At 37.6% G+C, this 21,754-nt stretch overlaps 1 long non-coding RNA gene across 1 annotated transcript; it reads right to left on the reverse strand.

Annotated features, from left to right (window-relative positions):
* Positions 1–10,269: 10,269 nt before the first annotated feature.
* On the reverse strand, positions 10,270–14,069 carry LOC309630726. The gene is made up of 2 exons (XR_014245908.1): positions 12,292–14,069; positions 10,270–11,537 (listed from the first exon to the last, which is right to left on the reverse strand). It is a non-coding gene; the product is annotated as an uncharacterized lncRNA (long non-coding RNA).
* Between the last annotated feature and the right edge of the window lie 7,685 nt (positions 14,070–21,754).

The following is a 21,754-nucleotide window of genomic DNA, read 5'->3' on the forward strand; positions in this document are numbered from 1 at the left end:
AGGCAAAGCACAACTGAACATGCAATCAAAGAAGTTATTGTTTTACAAGCTGGGAAGCCCACATTCTCGACATTCCTCTCTAAAATACACAAGACCCTTGAGACATCTTTCTGCTGCCTCCCACCTTTTATGTATTTTCAATAAAACCTGAGAGCTCTTTAAAACACACCCCTAGAATATTTACATATAAACAAATAACATTTTCAGATTTTTATCTGTATATACAGATAAGGTTAGGAATAAAATTTTTGGTAAAAATTCAATAAACAATGTTTTTTATTTTTTATGTAATTTTCAAAGGCTACTTTCCATTTACAGTCATTACAAAATATTGGCTATATTTCCCATGTTGCACAATACATCCTTAAGCCCATCTTACACCCAATAGTTTGTACCTCCCTCTCCTCCACCCCTATATCCCCCACTCCGCAGGTGATAACAGCTAGTTTGTTCTCTATATCTGTGAGTCTGTTTCTTTTTTGTTATATTCACTAGTTTGTTGTATTTCTTTAGATTCCACATATAAGTGATATCATATAGTATTTGCCTTTCTCTGTCTGACATCTTTCACTTAGTGTAATGTCCTCCAAGTCCACCCATGTTGCTTCAAATAGCAAAATTTCATTCTTTTTATGGCTAAGTAGTATTCCATTGTGTATGTATATATATATCTCACCTTCTTTATCTTTTCATCTTTTGATGGACACTTAGGTTGTTGCCATATCTTGGCAATTGCGAATAATGCTGCTATGAACATTGCAGTGCATGTATCTTTTTGAATTAGTGTTTTTTGTTTTTTTCAGATATATACCAAGGAGTGGAATTGCTGGGCCATAGGGTAGTTCTATTTTTAGATTTTTGAGAAATCTCCATACTGTTTTCCACAGTGGCTGCACCAATTGACCTTCCCACCAATGGTGTGAAGGATTCTCTTTCCTCCACATCCAAGCTAACATTTCTTATTTGTGTTCTTTTTGATGATAACCATTCTGACAGGTGTGAGGTAATATCTCATTGTGGTTTTGATTTGTATTTCCCTGATGATTAGTGATGTTGGGCATCTTTTCATGTGCCTGTTGGCCATCTACATGTCCTCTTTGGAAAAATGTCTATTAAACTTCTCTGCCCATTTTTTAATCCTTTTTTTTTTTGATGTTGAGTTGTATGAGCTGTTTATATAAGTTAAACGTATTAATCCCTTAACAGTCATATCATTAGCAAATATTTTCTCCCATTCTGTACATTGCCTTTTCATTTTGTAGATATTCTCCTTTGCTGTGCAAAAGCTTTTAAGTTTAATTACGCCCATTTGTTCATTTTTGCTTTTATTTTCTTTACAAGACAAATCCAAAAACATATTGCTATGATTTATGGCAAAGAGTGTTCTGCCTATGTTTTCCTCTAGGAGTTTTATGGTATTCAGTCTTACATTTAGGTCTTTAATCCATTTTTAGTTTATTTTTCTTTATGGTGTTATAGAATGTTCTAATTTTATTCTTTTACATGTAGCTGTGCAGTTTTCCCAGCTCAGCTTATTGAAGAGACTGTCTTTTCTTCATTGTATATTCTTGCCTCCTTTGTCATAGATTAATTGCCCACAAGTATGTGAGTTTATTTCTGGGTGCTCTATTCTGTTCCAGTGATCTATGTGTTTGTTTTTGTACAGTACCATACCGTTTTGATTATTGTAGCTTTGTAGTATAGTCTGAAGTCAGGAAATGTGATTCCTCCAGCTCTGTTCTTCTTTCTTAAGATTGTTTTGCTATTTGGGGTCTTTTGTGTTTCCATACATATTAAAAAATATTTTGTTCTATTTCTGTGAAAAATGCCATTGGTATTTTGATAAGGATTGCATTGACTCTATACATTGCATTGAGTAGTATGGTCATTTTAACAATATTGATTCTTCCAATCCAAGAACATAGTATATCTTTCCATCTGTTTGTGTCATCTTCCATTTCTTTCATCAGTGTCTTATAGTTTTCAGAGTACAGGTCTTTTGCCTCCTTAAGTAGGTTTATTCCTAGGTATTTTATTATTTTTGATGTGATGGTAAATGGGATTTTTCCTTAATTTCTCTTTCTGATCTTTTGGTGGTAGTGTATAGAAATGCAATTAATTGTATATTAATTTTGTATCTGCAACTTCACCTAATTCATTGATGAGATCTCGTAGTTTTCTGGTAGCATCTTGAGGATTTTCTATGTATAGTATCATGTCATCTGCAAACAGTGACTGTTTTACTTCTTCCTTTTCAATTGAGATTCCTTTTATTTCTTTTTCTTCTCTGATTGCATTGGCAAGGACTTCCAAAACTATGTTGAATAAAAGTGGTTAGAGTGGGCATCCTTGTCTTATTCCTGATCTTAGAGGAAATGGTTTCAGCTTTTCACCATTGAGTATGATGTTAGCTGTGAGTTTGTCATATACGGCCTTTATTATGCTGAGTTATGTTCCCTCTATGCCTGCTTTCTGGAGAATTTTTATCATAAATGGGTGTTGAATTTTATCAAAACCTTTTCCTGCATCTATTGAGATGATCATATAGTTTTTATTCTTCAATTTGTTAATGTCATGTATCACATTGATTGATTTGCATATATTGAAGAATCCTTGTATCCCTGGGATAAATCCCACTTGATCATGGTGTATGTCCTTTTAATGTATTGTTGGATTTGGTTTGCTAGTATTTTGTTGAGGATTTTTGCATCTATGTTCATCAGCAATATTGGCTCATAATTTTCTTTTTTGTGATATCTTTGTCTGGTTTTGACATCAGGGTGATGCGGGCCTCATAGAATGAATTTGGAAGCGTTTCTTCTGCAAATTTTTGGAATAGTTTTAGAAGGATATGAGTTAACTCTTCTCTAATTGTTTGTTATAATTCACCTGTGAAGCCATCTGGTCCTGGACTTTTGTTTGTTGGGAATTTTTAAATAATTGATTCAATTTCATTACTGGTAATTGGTCTGTTCATATTTTCTATTTCTTCTTGGTTCAGTCTTGGGAAATTGTACCTTACTAAGAATTTGTCCATTTCTTCTAGGTTGTCCACTTTTTTAGTGTATAGTTGTTTGTAGTAGTCTCTTATGATCCTTTGTATTTCTATGGTGTTGGTTGTAACGTCTCCTTTTTCATTTCTGATTTTATTGATTGGAGCCCTCTCTCTTTTTTTCTTGATACCTCTGGCTAAAGGTTTATAAATTTTGTTCATTTTTTTTCAAAGAAGGAGCTTTTCATTGATCTTTTTATTTGTATTTGTATTTATATTTGAAATGACAAGAAATGGACCTCCAGATTTTCTAGGACCAGAAATTGCCCACTATTTCAAAAAAGAAATCAAGAACAATATGATTTATTATTTACTTAAGGAAAAGATTGAAAAAATTCTATAGATATTGAAAGGTAAGCACATAATAAAGCCTTATGTGTTACATTTTTTTAAGTGAAAAAGTGAAAAATAATTGCTTTGCAGAATGATAAGGTATCCGTGGAATATATTAAAATACAAGCTAATTGGCAGCTAATATAGGTATATCTCAGGGATATACAACTTCATGGTGGCCTTCAGTTCATTGATAAACACAGATACAAAGGTGCAAAATTATGTAAAAATAGAATATGGTAATGATAAGTCAAATAAATGGTATTGCAAAGGGCAATAGGACTTGGGAGGAGAGAATCAATGTGGGCTGCAGAGTTAAACAAAATATTGCTGAATCAATGAATGTGAGCCAGACTAGCTGGGTGGATAGGGTTTACAGTGCAGTGGAATAAAACAAAAACAGGCTTTTCAGGAAAGAGCAAATCTGGAAGGCAGTACCTGACTGGGATTCTGTGACAAAGGCAGATTAGCTGGAGTAGAAGTTTTATGTATCTGAGGAGAGAGACAAAGATCAGTGTAAAGTTTATACTGAACATACAGACTCATGTGTAACCATAATTTCACTTAATTTTTCATGCTACTATCACTTTAAAATTCAATAGAGGAATTTCTTTCTCTGCCTGAGCTTAGATGACAAAGCTAATAAGAAGTCCAGTGGATCTTTAAGTCACCAAACAGATTCTTGATTCAGAAGTCGGAATGTCCAGAGGCATTTAATATACAAAACTACAAACTTGATTGAAAATTAAATTTTATTGCCTCCCCATATTGGGAACTGCAGACAGGGAGCCAAGGGTGGGGATGTGGTCTTCATTGCCTCCACCCTTCCTTCCCCACCTTACTAAGAGCGTTTTCTGATTCCAAGCCCTGCCCCAGCATCAGGGGTGGGGTGGGAACCAGCGGGGAATAGAGACAAGAGATGGGTCTCACTTGACTCTCACTGTTGAGAGATGACTCAGGTTCTCTGGGTCTGGCAGGTGTTCCAAGCTGCCTCTTCCCTTGTAAGTATCTACCTGGGTTGTTTAGAGGCTCCCACAGGAAACATGTGACTGCTGCCATGTTGCAGGCCAGCACTTCCACCTCAATCCTGGTGACTGGCCACCATTCACAGACTCTGTCTGGTTACATCAATCCTCCGGCTGTTCATGGTGTAGGATACTCATTTTTAGAGTTATCAGTAACTCAGACTGGTTCATAACCTTTCTCCCACAAGTCTACATTTCTACAGACCAAAAGAGGCCCCAGGGAGAGTCTTAGGTCTGTGTTAAGTCTCCATTCTTGAGTAAGTTATATATTTAGAATATGTCATAATATCTGACATATTTAAAAACACATCTTACAAGACTTTATTTTAAATGTCATGGTTTTTAGATACTATTGTTGCATCTAAACCTTTGAAAGTGGGAAAAAGAATTCTTAAAAGTTGCATGGGTTCATTATAGCGATCTGAACAGCTCTGTGCCTACGTATTGAGATCATACACACACAAACCCTTGAGGAACATTGATAGTGGTTTTGCCTAATGGATTCAAATTTATATAGAACAAAAGTTCTTAGGGTTTTTGGTGCCGTGGATTCTGCAGTATGGTGAAGCTTACAGACCCAGAAGCCTACAGACTCAGAAAAATGTTTTTAAACACAAAATAAAATACAAATAATTCCAAAGGAAATCAATTTTATTGAAATACAGTTATCAAATTATTAAAAAGTGATATAATAGTGTATGCATTTCTTTATTACATAACAAGAAATAGTGGCAGGTCCAAGAATATTATTTTTTGAAATAGTGGTGAGTGTAAACAGTATTTCAAAATACCTCTAAAACTGAAATGTGATATGTGATATTTGTGATTTCTGTTGGTGACACAGACAAAGGTATTGCAAATACTGCTGTGGTTTGTTTCATAAATTGCTACTTAAATAAAGTGCTAAATTTCAGTAAAAGAATAGGGAAAATAAAGTTTTCTGAATTCCTTCCCCAGTCAAAAGCAATCTATTTGCATTTTGTCACTACCTCTTTCAGTGAAATATTGCTAGTTGCTCTATTGAGGATGGTGAGCCGGTAGAATTCAATGAAAGATATTACCCTTTCCTTGAATCACTCCTTCAATTGATTCCTCCCATCCCTGCTTTTCCCCTGGGAGATTGTCACAGACTTTTTACACCACTCAGCTGGGCCTGGCTTCCCCCATCAGCAAGGTGTGGTCCCTAGCTATTGAAAAATATTACCATTACACAGAAAGGCACTTTATTTTTTCTTAGAATTTCCCTGCACATTGGGTACTCATCCACACTGGCTATGACTTTTGAAACAGCAGGAAGGATTCTATTGAACCAACAGTTTTCCTTTTGCCTAATAAGATGATGATGGCATCACAAATAAAACGCCTCCCCTCCCTCTTGGAAATGAAGGCCTCCTGATGGGATTTCCACTTTGCCTCTTCAGCAGTGTGAAATGACCCAGGGCAAGACTTAATAAGTGGATGTCAGCCACAGAGTAAGCAGAAAAAAATGATAAATGGACCACTGGACCACCTTAACCACGGTGTAGTTTGGCCAAGGACTCTGCATTTGATTCTGTAGTTTTTCTGCGTTAACTATGGTCAGGGAATCCCAAGTAGTTTCAGCCTGAAGCTATTACTTCTAATAATTGAGACTGATGAAAGGTCGTTGTATTCTTACAGCTTAGCTGTGACATGCAATATATCACTTTGCTTCTGTCAAAGAAAATATTACACACTTCACTGGCAAAAGGTTGGATCCTGAGTTTTTCCTCCCCACACTGTCTACAATGTATTTGCTTGAGTTTACCAATAAATTTCACATTTAAAATGTTGCAGAAAATTGCCTGGTGCCAGAATGAGATCATTCAGGTATAAAGCAAATGTGTCGGCATCATCAGGAAATTAATTACATGAAATGATTGACACTTTGCCACCAGAGGGGAAGTGTTACACACAGCCTTGCTCCTTTGAACACAAAGCCATAGATTCCTTGTGAAAAACTGCTTACTGTACTAAAATAGGAAGAATAATTTAGAGTAAAAATCAACAGCTTAGAAAATTGTACATTCATAGGATTACATAGTGGTTATTTTCTTTTCCTACTTATGCTTAAAATATTGGTAGCTGCTGAATTTTTATGTAAGAGCTGGCACCCCAGCCATCAGTGCTTGGGAATTTTTTTTAATTAGCAAGATATTTTATTATTGTTTGGACAAATGAAGAAAATCTGCAATAAAAATAAGTTATTTATGATAGAGGAAATAGCAGATAATAAAATTGAGGACATCTGTACAAAGAGGTATTCAGAGGAAAATTCATTGTGTCAAATTCTGTATAAATTGAACTACCCATACAGAAAAATAGATAATATGTGAACTAAGCCTGTAACCTAAGAATTCTCTCAAGGTCTTAAAGATTTCAAGGAAAACTGACAATAAGGATAACAGTAAAAATAAGCATATTTTTTAAAAAGAGAAATAATTTAATAAATCCTAGAATTATTTACTTATGAAACTTTAGACAGACACCTTAAATTTTAATTGAAAAAATCAGCTAGAAGTAAAAAAAATAATAATAATTTATATAATTAGATGTAGAATGCTATAATGGAAGCTTTCATTTCCTGTTACAAAAGTGGGCTCGGGTGGGCTGCTGGCTATATTCTCCTGAGTCAATTCTGGAGAAACTACAGAAGCTCATGGGACACATGGGTAAGGAAGACTAACAAAAATTGAGGAAAAAAACCCCAGAAAAACATGTTGAGAATCCAGCCTACCAAGAAGCAGTGCCTATAAAGGGAGGACCTTGATGTGTCTGCAGCCAGAGCACAGGGTAATCAGGGGCAGGTCAGAAAGAATAAGTTGGAGCAAAGCTTTTTAGTTCTGCTTTTACTTTTCAATGCATTACCTTGACATCATTGCCACCTGTTCCTTTGCCATGAGAGATGTCGGGACAGCCCAGGCCACTGGTGGTGTTGAGTAGTAGGACTGCAACTGATGAAGGGTCTGGCTTGCTGCTGCCCTCGGACATTCACTTTTCAGTCCTCTTTCTCCAAACCCTCTAACTGGATTTATAGACTAAACAGGAAGCCTCTTTCCAAACTGCTTATTCAAAATAGTTTAAACATGCATCTATGACTAAAAGACTGGTATGTAACAGTTAACATGATTCTTGGGGTCCAGGTCTCTCTGCCCTGGGGCACATCCCCTCCTCTCTCCATATATAAAATGGAGGGGCAGACAAGGGCCTAGCCTTTGGGCTTATCCTAATACATATTTCTAGAAAGAATAACTGGTACTCGCAGCTACTTGTGTACCCAAATTCCTAAGGGTGAATGGATAAATGAACAGTGGTACAGCCAGACAATGGAATATTACTCAGCACTAAAAAGAAATGAGCTATCAGGCCATGAAAAGACATGGAGGAAACCTTAAATGCATGTTACCATGTGAAGGAAATCAATGTGAAAGGCCTACATACTATATGACATTCTGGAAAAGGCAAACCTTGGAGCAGTTGTGGTCATGCGTGGGCTAGGGAAGGGATGAATAGGTGGAACACAGTGGAATTTTAGGGCAATGACACTTTTCTGCACAATACTACAGAATACAAAGAAGTACAAATAAATATATGTGTGATAAAAACAAATGTAGCAAAATGGTAATTGTACAATTTAGTTTGTGGGCATATGGGTGTTCATTCTGAAATTCTTTCAACTTTCCTGTGTGTTGGTAAACTTTCAACATAAAATGTTGCAGGGAGAAGGAGGGCTAATAGAATAGGGCAGAGGAACCATTCCTACCTTTTGTGTGTGTGTGTGGACCTTGTAATAGGTTGGAATCAAATACATGAACCAAATACGAAGGACAATTTTATGTATTAAAATTTTTGTGATTCTTTTAAGATGTATAGTACTTTAATTTTTTAATGAATAAACTATATTTTTAGAGCAGTTTTAGGTTCATAGCAAAATTGAGCCAGAAGTACAAAGAGGTCTTATATATATAACCTTCCCCACTATCAACCAGAGTAATACCTTTGTTACAACTGATGAACCTGAGGTGACACATCACTATCATCGGGGCCATAGTTTACACTAGGGTTCACTCTTGGTGTTGTACCTGTCACTATACAGTTGCCAAAACACCAAAAATGTACAATTAATATTGTATTGTATTGTATACTTGTTTTTATCACACATATATTTATTTGTGTTTCTTATTTTTTAAATGCATTTCAAAGTAAGTTGAAGACTTTAGTGCATGTCATTGTATACATATCATTAGTATACACATCATTAATTAGAACTCAGTGTTTATGGTTATTCTTTTTTCTTTTCAGGTAATATCTATATACAATGAAATATACAAATCTTAAGTGATCATTTGATGACCTGTTAGTAAACAGAACATGACTGTATCTCCAGAGTTCACTGACGCTCTTTCCCAGTAGATCTCCATCTCCATGCTCATAATAAATTTGTTTTGCCTGTTACAGAACTGTATAAAGATGGAATCTCTGAGTGTGTAATTTTTTGTGTAAGACTTCTTTCACTCAGCACACAATTTGTGATTCATCCATGTTAGAGTATATATTAGTGGTTTATGCTTTTTTATTGCCTGTAGAATCCCACTGTAGAAACCCACTGTAGAAACATAGAATAATTTATTTATCCATTCTCCTATTGCTGGACATGTAGGTTATTTCCTTTTTTGAGTTATTATGAATAAAGCTGCAATGAACAATTTTGTGCAAGTTTTTTTTGGGGGGCATATGTTTCTTTGGAATCACTGGGTCATAAGCTAGGTGTTTGTCTACTTTCTGAAGAAGGTAGGAGAGATTTTTCTAAAGTTATAACATTTTATAATGCCATCGACAGTATATGAGAGTTCCAATTGCTACACATTCTTGCCAACATTTAACAGTATCTGTCTTTTGATTTAAGTATTTTATTGGATATATGGTTGTATTGTATTATAGTTTAAATTTGAATTTTCCTGATGTCTAATGATATTCAGTGCTTTTTAATGTACTTATCGTCCACTTGCATATATTATCCTTTGTAAAGCATGTGTTTTAATTTTTCCCATTTTCTATCTGGCAGCTTGTCTTTTTATGATTGTCTTATAGGATTTGTGTGTGTGTGTGTGTGTGTGTGTGTGTGTGTAAAATATATTCTTCTTACCAGACCTAAGTCAGGCATATGAATTGCAAATATTTTCTCACAGTCTATAGCTTGTCTATTCATTTACTTAAAGATGTCTTTTGATGAGTTGAAGATGTTAATTTTTATGAAGTATAATTTATCATATTTTTCTTTCTTGGATTTTGTTTCCGTGTCTTTTAAAAGAAACTTCTTTTGCCTATCCTCAAACCACAAAAATATCTTATGTTTTCCCTTAAAAGCTTTATAGTTTTAGCTTTTATGTTTAGGTCTGGGATGCATCTCCCTTAATCCAACATCCATTAATGTTTGTGGTAATTTAGAGGTTAAGGTTGATTTGAATACCTAGTTGTTCCAGTACCATTTGTTGAAAAGCTTTTCCTTTCCTTTTTGGAATACTTTATCACCGTTATCAAATATTAAATGATTACATAGCATGAATCTATTTCTGGGCTCTCTATTTCATTGATCTAATTGTTGACCTTTTGCCAGTACCACACTGTCTAGATTACTGTATTCTTATAGTAAGTCTTAAACTAATATATAATAAGAGACTTTTGATTCAATTTTTAGTCAAAATAGATATATAGATAAGTAATATGATAATCACATTCACTTAATAGAAATATTTTTTATTACTTAAAACTTGGAGGGGAAATAAAATGGAGAAAAACTGTTAATGAATAAATCAGAGAAAAACACATCACACGAATACAATCAATGCATATCACCACTTTACTTATAATAAAAAGGACTGAGGTAGCACTTCACATATTCCAAAATGGCAGCATTTTAAGTGATTATATTCATTGTTGACTGCATTCATATACAATTAATTTGGGTAACAGATTGGTGTCTTATATCTGGATACAATATTGGAATATGTATATAAAGACTGAAAAAAATAATTTTGTCTTTTGACCCAGTAACTCCATCTTTTGGACTCCTCTCCAGAGGTGGAGAGCAATTCATATGCTCAAACACTCCTGAAATTTCTTTATAATTTTGGTACCTCAACTAATTTCAAATTTCTTTTTGTAATTAAAAAAATCGGGCTTTTGAGAAATGTTCACAGATATAGGGAAATGCTCAATATGTGAAAAAGGCAGGATTAAACATGTATGTTAATTTTCTAAAATGAAACATTTATACATACAGGGCAAAAAAAGTTCTGGGAGGAAATATTTCAAGAATTTGACTATTATTTATTTAATACCCAGTATTTTAGATAGTTAAGATTCAAAGTAAGCTTTGTTATCTACTTTATACTTTTCTGTCCCTTCTGTATTTTATAATGGGTATTTATTTTTATAATTTAGCAAGATAAACCCTCTTTAAAAAGTTAATTGGCATAAGGAGTAACAAAATACTGTGACAACACAGGTCCTCAGAACATGTCTGAAGTATAGAACAGGTAATTACTTACAGATGAAGGAAATAGGGTGCATTGGAAATAGAAAGATCCAGCACTCGAGGGCTTTGCAAGGAAGAGCTTAGTTGGACACATAGGCTCTTGTCTCTTTGGGCTCTTCTACTCTTCAACACTGCCTCTTTAGATAATTTCCAAATAACTAGACCATTCAACCAACTGGGTTGGTCATATCCAGTAACAGTTGGTTAATAGTTCTTCAAAACTCCCTGCTATTCTATTTGACTACACAGAAGAGCAGAAGCTAATGATACCCATACCTACAAATTTGTTTTGTCTTCATATAACGACTTTACCGTGCTTAGCACCTTGTTGCATATAGTCAGAATGTGTATATTTATTTAATGCCATTATATAAGATCTTTGGGGGCTCATGGATAAAGCTAGCACAGGCAGAACCAATAACTAGAACTGTTTCACGAATGACCGGGGTGAGGCACTCCAGCAGCCCCTGGAGCTGCTTCTTGTGTACTGTGCCTGCTCTCGGAGCATCAATCCACCAGCTGGATCTGAAATTTTAGCAGCCTCTTATTGCCAAGCATAATGTAGTAGATGCTGTTGGAGAGAGTAAGAAATAACATTTAATTAAGTATAAATTGTTTTAACAATAAGCATTCACATATAATGCTCTATAACCAAAGCAAATATATATATATATATATTTCTCATCTTTGATTCCTTTTGCATCCGTTGACAGAGTGCCTTGGAGGATGACCCGTATTTTGTCAAGTTAGTGACCTGGACTTATAATTGGGAGAATGGAAAATGCATAAATATATCAGAGACTTTCTTGGAACTGGGCTGGTTTCTATCAGATAGATGTTTTTGTGTTTTAAAAATCCAATTGGTATGCCTGTTTTATAAGCATAAACATGTGCACAATAGCTATAAAATAAGTAAATGTCTTGGGGGAAAGTGCCCAGGGTAGCAGGTTATATGCAAAAGGTAAACAAAATCCAATTTGGCTAACCTCTCCTCATCCCATGGAAGGTACTAATCACAGTAAGACTAGACTGAGGAGAAAACGGATTTGATTTTTCTGTTGCAAAAAAATTTGATCTTAGTTTTAGTGACTGGATAACAATGAGAATATCATGAACAACACACAGTATATAAAACTAGTGAGATCTCATTTATAATTCAACAAACAACTTCTGGTGAAAACATTATTTTATTCTCAAATGCAGAATGGAATATATCAGGCAACATGTCCTTGAGTGACTGTGTTTGTTGAATTGTCTCATGCAAAGTATCATGTATTAAACCCTGTATTAAACCCCTGTGGTTTGAACAGTCAGGCCCCGCTCACCATGTGGAGAACCTGGAGTTATCGCTTTCCTTGGAACGTTCACACGATCACTTGGTGCTGAGATCTTGGCAAAAATCAAAAGGGGTGACCTTCCACACTGACATTCTTTTATATTTTCATCTTATTTTCATGGTGGGGTGGACTTGTTCATTCCTCTTTCATCCCCTGCTAGAGCGTTCCCTGCTCTCCTGATTTTGCAGACAGAGTCTCTCTCCCACTTGATCATACCATCTGTCTCCACATTACAGTTTACTCTGCATGAGTACCAGGTAGCAGGCGCGATTTTGCCCAATAGCAAGTACAGTGGAAAGTCTTTCACAGGCTCCCCACAATCTGTGAACGTATGATCAGTCTAGGATAACACGTTGTGCTAAAAATATACCAGAGAAATGTTCATGTGGTGATAAACAAGGAACCTGACTCAAGGGAGGGATACGTGCCATGTGCCATGAGCTTCTGAAATGTATGCTTCTATGTGCAACCGGATGACGATGGTCTGTCAGTGGGAGACGACAGGATCAGCTAATGTTTGTTTCTTTATTGCAAGTGTTAATGCACATTTAACAGTGTCGGCATCGTGTATTTGGCCTAAAACCCAAACTGTGAGTTAAGTGAGTGGAAATCTAAAAGTATTTGTCACGAGGTGGCTGGTTTGATAAACAGAAATCTGTATAATTTCCAGGATAACTTCTGACACTGCCCCTTGACGTTAAAAGGAACATCACAGTAGGTCTGAAAGAACAACTTTAAGAGAAAGGATTGTGTCTCCTATGTATTATGCTGCATCATTCATCCTTTATTTATCTATACTACCTATTTAATAGAACTTGACATTATTCCTCAAATATTAGATGCATAGACACCTTAGGCACGGTGATTGTCAGTTTATGCAGAGAAGACTTGCGCAGATCTTTTAATATTTCATTTTATTACCGGATACTGGAAACTGATTTTGTGAACTTAGAACTTGTAACTTGCTTTAATTCATCAGATAATCAATATCTATTTTTATTTAATCAGCTAAAATAGACATTATCTTCATGTCATACCTCTTCTCCACCTCTTATTTCCATTTCTGTTTTCTTGGGGAGGATAAGGATGAGCAATTTTCTGTTTTCTTGGATTGGTCAAATGATGGTGTCTGGGCTTTAATAGCACCACACAGACCTGGATCTAAATTCTGGGTCTGCAGTTGGTGCAGCTATTTTTTTTTTCTTTTTTTAAAGAATTTCACTTATTTATTTACGTATTTATTTTTGGCTGTGTTGGGTCTTCGTTTCTGTGCGAGGGCTTTCTCTAGTTGTGGCAAGCGGGGGCCACTCTTCATCGCGGTGCGCGGGCCTCTCACTATCGTGGCCTCTCTTGTTGCGGAGCACAGGCTCCAGACGCACAGGCTCAGTAATTGTGGCTCTTGGGCCTAGTTGCTCTGCGGCATGTGGGATCTTCCCAGACCAGGGCTCGAACCCGCGTCCCCTGCATTGGCAGGCAGACTCTCAACCACTGCGCCACCAGGGAAGCCCCTGGTGCAGCTATTTTAATTCTAACACTAGTCATAAAGCTTCTGAACCCCAGATGGTATATCTGCTCTCCCAGGTGCAGGGGAGCAGTGTGATGTAGTAGAGAGGTAGTACCCTGGTGGTCAGAAGGTTGCTATTCACACGTGGCCTTCTCCTCCGTATCTGTGTGGTTTTGACCACTGATTTAAATTCTTTGTGCCTCACCTATAGAATTTGGAAAATAATATATATTCCATTGTGTTATTGTGCATTAAAATGCCTGGTTCATAAACTTTCTTATTTGAGTTTGTGATCTGTGGATGTGCCTGAACTGGTGGGTGTTTGTGAATCATCTCACATTGTATGCAAGATTCATTATGTTTGTGGACTTCCACAGGAAAGGGGTCCATAGTTTCATCAACGTCCCAGGGCATCCTGTGGCCCTAAACAGTTTGGAAACCATTAACATAGATGCTCCTTATACTTTTACTATGAGTATCATTTTCAAAAAAATCATTAAACCTTCAAAGTGATAATTGCCCTGGATTACATGTGCCTTGGACATTTGCTTCCTTTTATTCTTGCTTCTTCGGTTTTGTTCAATATCTGCTGCCTAGAGAAATACAAATGCCTTCTGTGAACATTATATATACAACATCACCCCCAGGAGACCACAATATGGTCAATCAGATTCCTTTAATGAATTATTTGGCTGTCATGTCAGCATATAATCAGTCTTGCCAATTGAGAGGTAATTGATCATTAACTTATCTAGAAAAATGAAATTGACAGTAACCCATTATATGCCTGACTGATGAAGCCTAGATGTCACCTAAGGTCTCCTCTCTCCCACACCCCACCTCCTAAGAAAAGAGTGGCAAAGTGAGGCAAGTAGCAAAATAGAAGTTTGACTAATTTCTAGAGTACACATTATTTTAATTACTTTCTCTTTAAATTACATTTGGCCTTTAATTGGTTATTTAAACGTGTAGAAGAATGGGGACACTTTGGATCTGTTACTTTTAAATGATTAAATATAAGATTTCTATTAATTTTGTTGTAGTCATTAGAGTGAAGGCTGTGTTGAGGCAACAAAGAGACCCACAAGACAATGATTTCGCAAAACAGAACTTTGTTTTGTGTCTTCTATGGCACAGGGCAGGAAGAACTTCAAGTCATCCCCTGAATGGTAGGGCAGCTCTGACATCCTCAACGTGTAGCTTTCAAGCGAGGCTTCTCATTATCACTTTCAGCAAGCAGAGAAAAAGTGAGGAGAATCCCAGACCAGGCATTTTCTTAGCGGCATAGCTACACCTAACTACCAAAGAAGCAGGAAGACGTGGTATGCCTGAGTAGCTGTGCAGCCAGATCCAGCCTGGTACTCTAGAAGAAAAGAACAGATTTTTGCTTAACAAGTAACTGTTTCTGTTGGATGGGTAGAATTAGGATTTAGACACATGCATCAAAACTGGGCAAAACCAACTGCTTTGGGGACCTGATGAATGAATTCTTTGTTTCTCTTTCTTCTGGAGGCACTCAGTAATCTTGAGTACTGTAAAGTCAAAATACTCTCATTGTCTGAGAAGAATGGGAAAGCCACTTAAGGAAATGAACTGAACGTAGGTTTGGGTTTCAGCAGGGTAGACAGAAGAGGATGACCAGGGTCCAGAGATAAGTCAGCCCCATTTGGACAAGATAGGTGATTATGAAAGATCCAGGCACAAGGTAATAGAGAGGAGAAGAGGGGGCTCTGACAGCAAGCAGTAAGAATATAGGCATGATGCTCAGGGCTGAGGTGTACATTGCTGTAGCTCCTGCAAGATCTCAGAAGGGCAGGCCAGGAAATGGAGCTGAGAACTAGAGCCACTGGCAGAAACTTAGTTCAGGACAGTTATGCCTGGTTGCTGAACCCTGTTACATGGCCACCAAGAATAAAGCAAGAGTCCACTGACTGTAATCAGGTTGAAAAGAAAACCTGGATCAGCTACAGAGGAGTTTAATAAGGTGTGGTCCAGCTAAGCATGTAGGTTCTTGTTAATCCTTATTCCTAGAGGCTTAATGAAGTCCCACAGGCTCAGGTAAGTTATATCGGCAGGCGTCATTGAAATAAACCCAGCTGCAGATTTAAGGAGCTGTGAGAGGCCAAGGAGCTAACCCATCTCAGCTTCTTGAATAAAACAAAGTAAAATTCTAATCTCTGGATTGTTTTGAAGAGTGAATGATTGCTCTCTAGACAGAAAGACAAAGGTTATAAATTAGGAAAAGAATCAAAGTGAAAAAGATTTCTAAGCAATGAATGGTGTTGGAATAACTAGATACTCACATAAAAAAAAAATGAAACTAGACACAGACTTGACACCTTTCATAAAAATAACTCAAAAATGGGCCATAGATCTAAATTTAAAAAGCAAAGCTATAAAACTGCTAGAAGATAACATAAGAGAAAATCTAGATGAACTTGGTTGGGTATGCTGATGACCTTTTAGATACAACACCAAGGGCATGATACATGAAAGAAATAATGGATAAGCTGGACTTCATTAAAATTAAAAACTCTGTTCTCTAAAAGACAGTCTCAAGAGAATGAGAAGGTAAGACACAGACTTGGGGAAAATATTTGCAAAAGGCATATCTGATAAAGGGCTGTTTCCCAAAATATATGAAGACTTCTTAAAACTCAACAAGAAAATTAAAAACCTGATTAATAAATGGGCCAAAGACCTTAATAGACCTCATCAAAGAAGATATAGATAGCAAATAAACATATGAAAAGATGTTCCATGTCATATGTCACCAGGGAAATGCAAATTTAAAAAACTGCAAGATAACACTACACACCTTTTAGAAGAGTCAAAATCCAAAACACTGACAACACCAAATGCTGGTGAGGATGTAGAGAATGGGAACTTAGACTCATTGCTGGTGGGAATGTAAAATGGTAAAGAAGACAGTTTGGCAGTTTCTTACAAAACGAAATGTATTCTTAACATATGATCTAGAAAGTGTGCTTTTTGGTGTTTACCCAAATGAACTCAAAAGCCTATGTCCACACAAAAACCTGCACATGGATGTTTATAGCAGCCTTATTCACAATTGTCAAAAGTTGAAAGTAACCAAGAAGGTGAGCAGGTGAGTGGATAAATGACCAGTGGTACATACATGCTATAGAATATTATTCAGTGCTAAAAAAATGAGCTCTCAAGTCATGAAAAGACATGGAGGAAACAATGCTTTTTACCAACTGAAAGAAGTTGATCTGGAAAGGTTACTTACTGTCTGATTCCATCTATATGCCTTCCTGGAAAAGGTAAAACTATAGAGACATTAAAAAGATGAAAGTCTTCCAGGTGTTAGGGGAAGGGAAGGATTAATAGGCAGGGCACAGGGGATTTTTAGGGGAATAAAAATATTCTGTATGATACCGTCATGGTGGATACACATCATTATACATTTGTGCAAACCCATAGAATATACAAAGCCAATAGTGAACTGTAATGTTAACCATGGCCTTTGGGTGATTATGTTGTATCAACGTAGGCTCATCAGTTGTATCAAATGGAACACTCTGGTTTGGAAGTTTGTAATCAGAGATAATCAGGGAAGTTTTCATTGTTGAAGTTAAAGCAAGTTAAAAAAAAAAAGTAATACAGAGAAAAACAAATAAACAAACCAAAAAACCCATGTGAAGAGAATGACGAGGGGCCCCAGGCAGAAGCCCGCTAAGATTGGCTGCCCGAGCACCTGCTGCCTCCTACCAGGAGTTCTCTTTTACTGCTCTGTTTTGGAATAGAAATTCGATGTACAGCCATCTTCTTACATTCCTGTTACCAAAGCAAGCACAGAGACATTTGTTTACATATTTTTAAACACTAGAGACTATGATAAAGAGACGAGAAAGAAACACACCTGGTCTCACCTCCCCTGTTCTGTTTATACCTGTGAAGATGGCTCCTGGCGACCCCTGCCCCCTGATGCTCACACCCTTGTGTATTTCTCCCCCCCCTTGAACAGGGGCTGGACTTGGGACTTGCTCCAAGTGAATCAAACACAAGCAAAGTGCAGGGCTGAAACTACCAAGGTTAGACTACAAAAGGACTGTGGCATCTGTCCTCAGCTCCCTTTCTCACTCCCTTGCTGCCTTGTTATGGAGGAAGCAGCTGCCGAGCCTTGAGCTGCTCTGTGGAGAGGAACAGGTGGTACGGAGCTGACTTCTACCACCAAGTGCCAATAGCAGAGGGCAGGCTTGGAGTGGACCCTCCCTGCAGCCCCTGCTGACATTTACACAGGCATCCAGTGAAGCCACACCCAGAAACTGAGATAGGAAGTGTTTGCTGTTTTAAGCTGCTAAGTTTCGGGAAATTTTTCTTCACAGTGATAAATGACTAATACACACCTGAAAGGTGTGCATCAGTGATCCTCAAGCAAGGCGGAGTAAGAAATGCCCTGCTTATCCAAAGGTGCAAAGGCAGAGAAAGCTGGTGGCCGAGCAAGATCCACGACCACCTTCTCCAGTGCAGGGCTGTAGCCGGAAGCATCTGTCAAGCCAGGGACCACATCGTCCAGCCTCACCTCCACCCTTCTCACCTAGGTAGGGCCATGTGACTAGTTCTCCCACTGAGACAGGTGTGGGAGTGATGAGGGGCACTTCCAGGCCTTGGGATGGACACTGAAGTGCCATCTCTACCATCTCTCTGTACCTGCTAGGCTGGATCCCCGAAAGAATAGGAAGAAGAGTGCTGACTCTCTCTCAGAGGACAGGAGCATTTGTTCTCGATTGTCATGAATAGAACATCTGTCCCAGACATGAAATGCACTTTGAATGGGTTAAGTCACTAAAATGTTGGAGCTTCTAGTTTTTGTTGTTGCAGCAGCTAGCATTACTCTAAATAATACAGGGATACAGAAGCATAGTTCAAAAAACTTAGATGAGACACCCCCCCACCCCTGCCCCATGGAGGGTGCTCACATATTCAGCAATGTTTAAAGGCCAAGATCAAATGCGATTATATCTCAGAGCGATTCCCATTATCCCAGGTGGGTGTGGCCTCTAGGGTAGGCAAAGAGGGAGGATAATATGACATGGATTAGAGCTGGGGATCTCACTAAGTCCAGCATCGTCAGGAGAGAGAGGAGAAAGTAAAAGCTTTGCGAAGTTCCTGTTTGTATCTTGTTTTCCCCCTCAAAGCTCATGTGAAGTGTTGGAGAATATGGGTGGTTTCGTATTTTGAACTGACTCTCGGAAGACCAGAAAGGTGGGGAGCAGAGAGACACACACAGAGAGAAAGAGACTGAGAGAGAAACAGAGAGACAGAGGGAGACAGAGAAAATGTTTGTAGGGAGACAGAGAGGTAGAGAAAAAAGGGAAGCAAAAGGGGAGATCATAATCTGGGTAAATATTGTTCTATTTTAGCAAGATTGGACATATCATAAACTGTTTCTGGAAAACCCTAAACTTGAGGCAATTAACTTGGGGTACAAAAAGGAGCTTCAAAAGTGTTGAATTCTTTAACATTTTCCACAAAATTTCAATGCTTACACACCCACATGTTTTTCTGGAATTGATGAGCTCTCAAAAGTTGAAGAACTACTTCTCTAAAGTTACTTTGATCATATTATTTGGGACATTTTGATTTAATCTTGTTCTTGCCAATTTTTTTTCACCTCCTTAAAAGTCTTCCTTAAAAGTTATTACCAAAGGGAAATTTTATAAAAGCCAGATGAAAAATGTGTTTTTCAGAGCATGTTTGAACAATGCTTGTTCTGTCTGTCTCCGCGTTGCTTTCTTACATTACAAACTTGATTCAAACAGGAACCATGTCTTTCTTGGAAACCTTCTTTTATCCGAGTACCCCAAACTAGTCCCATGCAGGATAGAGCGTAAAAAAATGTGATTGGTTCTTGCTGATGAAGTGGCTAATCAAGTTCTCCCAGGACTTAATGCAAGTACTAGAAATATAAATTTTGTTTTCTATTCCACTGCCTAGTTAATAAACTCTGACAGACGCGTGTGATTACTTTAGATGCAGGAAGACAAAACGATGGATGAGAGGAAACAACTGATAAGATGGTATTGACTTAAATAAGGAAGTTAATTTTATATGATGGATATATTGTACATAAAAGCAAGAAGTGAATATGATCATTCTTTTATCCGAATGTAAGGTGACCTATATAAAAGGAGGGACAACTATGGTGATTTAAGTCATGTGTTCTGTGCATGTTGCATGTTAATTACATTATCCCTAATCTAGTTTTTGCTCCACTGCCCTGAACATCTTCCACTGTTACCAAGTTGACCTGAGGACGCCCAGAACAAATAGGACTATTGGTATGATTTCACTACCAGATTAATTTGTCTCCTTTCTCCTAGAGTGATTAAATGACACAATTGTTGGTGCTTATCAAGTAAATGATATGAAAATTAACCACTATTATTACTTTAAGATTCTGGAAGAAGATAATAAAAAGGGAAATAAACACCTGGATGGGAATTTTAGTTAAAACCTATGAAAACCAATTAGTTACTAATCATTTTCTATTCGTGGATTTTTTTAAAAGTAACTTTTACAAATGAAAGAATTGTGCCACTCCTTTGTTTTGGTAGGACCAAATTTATGAAGTTGAATGGCTTGGAGCTAAGGGAGACCTAGAGAGATCATGAGGTGCTGGATTTGGAGTTCTGATCTGTCTATACCCAGAACATGATTCGAGATGTTAGCAACATGAATTTAGGTTGATCACGATGCCAGCGGTTCTCTAAGAATCTATTTGTAAAACTTAACACAGAGAAATGATGGGGAAATGGAGAAACCAGGACGATGCGTGTGTGTTTTTTTTTTAACCTTCTGCATGTCAGTAACTAAACTTGACGACTAAAAGAATCACAGTAAAGAGGAAGATCCTGTTTGCACAATAAGCTTTATGAAAGGAAGGGCACCCAGCAGCTCAGCTCTGAGGTGTCGGTACGAAGTGCAACACAGTTGGAGAGAAACACATTTCCTTACCTCTGACAAGAATGCGCCATGAGTCAGCTGGTGCAGAGAGGACTGAAGAAGAGACAGGGCTCCTTGGTATCTTGCATATTTGCACTTGGGGATGCCCTGGGAGACAGCATTCCTGGCAGGGGAGCAGTGAGCACAATGAGATCACCTCCAGCCACATCCTGGCAGAGCACAACCCTCAAGTAGATGGCAGGCAGTGGACGTCCGTAAGAAGGCCAGTTCAGAAGAGCAAGTGGGCAAGTGGGGGATTTCTCCTAAGCATATGTGAAGCACACCAGGGAGTGGGAGAAGCAGGGCAGGCAAGGATGAGATGTCAGATGACTCTCACGGATTGCCCTAGTAACTGACACTTTGTGCTGCCTCAAGGCAGAGGAGCTGGGCTCTGAGATCTCCTCATTTGTTTGTCAAGTCAGCCATTGCCTCAGGATCTCCTGGCACTTGGTGAGCGGGCACAGTAGCTAAGAGAGGTAAGAGAGACTTGAGGGGATCAGAATAGAGCTTTACCAGTGTTTGCACTACCATCTTAACCAGAAACAACTGGGGCTGACCTTGGAGAGAATGATAGAGGTGCTGAGGGCTTGCAAATCTGTGGTCAGGGACTGGTGAATGTATGTGACCCCAGTGTAAGTGTAAATATGGCCTCATTTATATTTGCAGAGTGGTGAGCCTGGATGGGTTACATATCAATCAAAGAATTTCAGAGCTGGAAAGGACCTTTTGGGCCATCTAGTGAGAATTCTCCTTTTCCATTTTGTAGCAAAGATCCCAAAGGACTAAGAAAGATAAATGATTTGCCAAAACTAGTAGCTTACTAGTGACAAAGCCAGGATTAAAATTCATGTTTTCTGCTCTCAGTCCAATTTTTTTTCAAGTATAGATGATAGATTATTATTCTAGACACATTATGATGTGGAAACATTTTATAATTTGAGGATTTGCAATTCTTTCCCTGAAAATGTGTGAAAG

Source organism: Balaenoptera borealis (assembly GCF_965194805.1).
Source record: "Balaenoptera borealis genome assembly, chromosome: 6".
NCBI lineage: Eukaryota > Metazoa > Chordata > Mammalia > Artiodactyla > Balaenopteridae > Balaenoptera > Balaenoptera borealis.